The sequence below is a fragment of the Moschus berezovskii genome, chromosome Y, assembly GCF_049115385.1.
Source record: "Moschus berezovskii isolate FMDL1 chromosome Y, NW_MosBer_1.0, whole genome shotgun sequence".
NCBI classification, from domain to species: domain Eukaryota; kingdom Metazoa; phylum Chordata; class Mammalia; order Artiodactyla; family Moschidae; genus Moschus; species Moschus berezovskii.
The window spans coordinates 17,042,476-17,047,011 of NC_142489.1; the positions used below are offsets into that span (position 1 = coordinate 17,042,476).

The 4,536-nt window shown below is 38.3% G+C and overlaps 1 pseudogene; it reads left to right on the top strand.

The window, feature by feature from the left end:
* The first annotated feature begins 1,905 nt into the window (after window positions 1-1,905).
* On the top strand, window positions 1,906-4,151 carry LOC148773072 (heat shock transcription factor, Y-linked-like; annotated as a pseudogene).
* The last annotated feature ends 385 nt before the right edge of the window (window positions 4,152-4,536 follow it).

Genomic DNA, 4,536 nt, shown 5'->3' on the forward strand with positions numbered 1-4,536 from the left:
AGATCTAGTCCCTTAAATCTATTTCTCATTTCCACAGTATAATCATAAGGGATTTGATTTAGTTCATATCTGAATGGTTTAGTAGTTTTCCCTACTTTCTTCAATTTAAGTCTGAATTTGGCAATAAGGAGTTTATCATCTGAGTCACAGTCTGCTCTGGTCTTGTTTTTGCTAACTTTATAGAATTTCTCCATCTTAGGCGGCAAAGAATACAATCAATCTGATTTGGTGTTGACCATCTGGTGATGTCCATGTGTCGAGTCTTCTCTTCTGTTGCTGAAAGGTGTTGTTTGCTATAACCATTGTTTTCTCATAGCAAAACTTTATTAGCCTTTGCCCTGTTTCATTCCCTGCTTCAAGGCCAAATTTGCCTGTTACCCCAAGTGTTGCTTAACTTCATACTTTTGCATTCCAGACCCCTATATGAAAAGGACATCTTTTTTGAGTGTTAGTTCTAAAAGGTCTTATAGGCCTCATAGAACCGTTCAACTTCGACTTTTTAAGTGTTACTGGTTGGGGCATGGGCTTGGAATACTATAATATTGAATGGTTTGCCTTGGAAATGAACAGAGATCATTCTGTTCGTTTGGAGATTGCATCCAAGTACAGCATTTTGAACTCTTTTGTTGACCATGATGAATATTGCATTTCTTTGAAGGGATTCCTGCCCCCAGTAGTAGATATGGTAGTCATCTGAGTTTAATTCATCCATTCCAGTCCATTTGAGTTCACTGATTCCTAGAATGTCTACGCTCAGTCTTGCCATCTCCTGTTTGACCACTTCCAATTTGTCTTAATTCATGGACCTAACATTCCCGTTCCTATGCAATATTGCTCTTTGTAGCATCGGACCTCGCTTATATTTCCACTCACAGCCACAACTGCATATTGCTTTTTCTTTGGCTCTATCCCTTCATTTTTTTTCTGAAGTTATTTCACCACTGATCTCCAGTAGCTTATTGGGCACCTACCAACCTGGGGAGCTCCTCATACAGTATCCTATTATTTTGTCTTTTCATACTGTTTTTGGGGTCTCGAAGCAAGTATACTGAAGTGGTTTTCCATTCCCTTCTCCAGTGGATCACATTCTTTCAGACCTCTCCACCATGACCCATCCATCTTGGGTGGCACCACACAGCATGGCTTAGTTTCATTGAGTTAGAGAAGGCTGTAGTCCATGTGATCAGATCTACTAGTTTTCTATCACCACGATTTCAGTATGTCTGCCCGCTGACGTCCTCTTGCAATACCTACAATCATATTTGGTTTTCTCCTACCGTGGTTGTGGGGTATCTCTTCACGGACGCTCCAGCAAAGCACAGACACTGCACCTTACCTTGGACGAGGGGTATCTCCTCACGGCGACCCCTCCTGATCTTGAAAGTGGAATAGCACCTCTCAGCCCTCCTGATCCTGCACAGCCAGCGGCACTTGGACGTGGGGTATCTCCTTTTGCCCGCTGCCCCTGGCCTCGGGCATGGGGTAGCTCCTCTTGGCCACCAACTCTTGCCTTGGGTGTGGGGTAGATCCTCTTGGCTGCCGCCGAGAATCACTTTTATTTCAGAAACCAAATAGATTACTGATGTGATTTATCCATAATTTATTCCAAAATTCTTTAGGAATGAGATTTTGCAGGCTTATGGTTTTGGTTGCTATTTATATAAGGAGCCTATATTTTAAGGTGATACTGAAGTAAACACTGGTTGAACATTGACCTTCAATTTCTAGGAGACCAGTGACGTTGTGATGTCACAGCTACCCTTCCATTGCTAGGAGACCAGTGCCTTTTGGAACCACTGTGATGGTCTAGGGAGTTTCTGCCTTAGGCCAGCCAAGCAGCATTTGAATTTGCAGTGTGTAAAATCAGAAAAATTAGAAAAGTATCTGAAGAAAGATTTTTCTGAGATGGCACATATTTCTTCAGAAATTCAAGATGTGCCTCCTAACGATGAATCCACTGGTTCAGAAACCTCCATCAGACCTTTATGATTATACGCTTGCTGGGGACTTGGTTTTGCAATCTCTTATTGAAGAATATGCTTTTCAGGCTTTGTCTGAGGAAGTTCTGAAAATAGGCCACGTTACATATTTTCTGTCTCTGAAACAGGTGAGCTGAATGACTTTATTTCATTCACTTTTCCACAAAAATTGTGGAATATAGTTGAAAGTGATCAATTTTAATCTATTTGGTGGGATGAGGGTGGCACTTGGATAGTGATCAATAAAGAACTCTTCAAGTAAGAAGTCTTGGAAAGAAAGGCGCCTTTCAGAATATTTGAAACCAATAATATGAAAAGTTTAGTTCGACAGCTGAACCTTTATGGGTTTAGTAAAAAGCGACAACCTCTTCAAAAATCTGTTTCACTATCTGAATTTCTGGGAGAAAAAAACAATATGTCTCTTTTGAGCAAAGTATTCCATAAATTCCACTTATTAGCAATATGTAAGATTAAATCATGTGACCTAGAGAGAATGCTATCATATGTAGCTGAAATGGAATTCAAAATAGAAATAACAATTTGTTGAAAAAGCTTTATTTTTTGAAGTGGAGAACAGCTGGAGGATATAATATTTGATGTTTAACAAAATTCCCAATCAACGTGAAACAAGATGCGAGTCTTGAAGCTACTTAAATTGGTATTTACTATATATACACAATATATTTTTAGTCGAGGAGCATATTTGTTTCTAAAATGTTAGCTGTTAAAGCTAGTCTGGAGGCGTTTTATTTGATGGAATTTAATTGGTATCATTAAAGGAATATTTTTTTCTTTTCTAATTGTACTTAATTTAATTGGAGGCTAATTACTTTATATTATTGTATTGGCTTTGCCCTACATTGACAAGAATCTGTCCCAGGTGTACATGTGTTTCCCATCTTGAACATTCAAATGTATTTTTAATGGCTGAGTAAGACTCCATTGTGTATATGCACCACAGATTTCTTATCCATTCTTCTGTAGATGGACATTTAGGTTGCCTCCATGTCCTGGCTATTATAAACTGCGCTGCGATAAACATTGGAGTACATGAGTCTCTTTTAATTCTGGTTTCCTCAGTGTGTATTCCCAGGCGTGTAATTGCTGGGTTGTATGACAGCTCTACTTCCAGTTTTTGAAGGAATCTCCACATTCTTCTCCATAGTGGTTGTGCTGTTTGCATTCTCACCAACGGTTTAAGAGGGTTCCCTTTTCTCCACACCCTCTCCAGCATTTATTGCTTGTAGACTTTGGGATATAAGCCATTCTGACTGGCGCAAAATGGTACCTCATTGTGGTTTTGATTTGCATTTCTCTGATTATGAGTGATGTTGAGCATCTTTTCATGTGTTTGTTAGCCATCTGTATGAAGGAATAAACTTTCATAGTTTAGCTTTTATGGCAGTTTTACCTTAGTTTATAAAGAAATTAAGTAATTATATCCTTTGACTTTAGTTACAGATCTAATATAATCCAAATGTCAAAAGAGGTTATCGTCAACTTTTAGTAAGAATAAAAAGAATATTTGGGATTAACTGTGTCTGCAATATCTTCATTGCAAGAAGAAGCATGTTAAAGGAAGTGTCAACATAGATGATCGTAACTCTGATTTTCTTCCTGAAACTAGAGGACAAAATAAATTTTCAACCTTCACCAGTTTAACTGTGTCTTTCATACAAAAGCCTCACACCAGCCAGACAGTCACTAATACAAGAGCTCTAGCTCTGTGTGACTTACCTTCCCCATTATCAATATCAGTTAGCCAAACAGAACAGATTGTGGGAGATCAACCTGTTGTTTTAAATCAGCTGAGCATTTTTAAGTGGCACTCACATAGCAGCTACATTCAGGTAAATGGCCACGTTGAGGACTTGCCTACTACAACTACATCGACTTCTCAGAACCGCATCGTATCTCCATTACAGAGCAGTTATTCTGGACTGATGACGAAACCTTCTAAGTTTCCAGGTAGATATAGTGATATGTCAGCCGTGACAGTAATTTTCGTGACCTTCAAACGAGAGGCAACTCATGGCCCTCAGTGCCAACGATGACTTATACATCTGCCTCCTCTCAAGTCAACTCATCAAGAATCATCATTATGTGAAAACCATGCTAATTAAAACGGACCTATCAAATAAACGTCAGATTATGGAGCCTATTGAAGATTGAAATTTTTGTTGGGAGATGTCAACAAATACCTACAATTCTTGTATTTGAACAATAAAATTACATGTTCATCTTCATAGTTTCATTTTCTTTTCTCAAACAATGAAGAGAAAAAATGAGGCCTTAGGTTAATGTCTGGCTATTTTACTGCACTGTTTTATAAAATCTTCAGAACAAGAAAACATTCATTATGCATCCTAGGTCAAAGACACCTGATCTAATATTTGCAAGCAAGAAAATGAGAACAAAGGGAAAAGAGGTAATGGATATAATGTGATTTCTGATATCATCCCTGCTGAAATGAATGGGTGTCTACATAATGAGAGTATGGGTGAAGGAAGAGATACAAATAAAATGAAAAAAATGGAAATGAACAGTTTGTACCTTA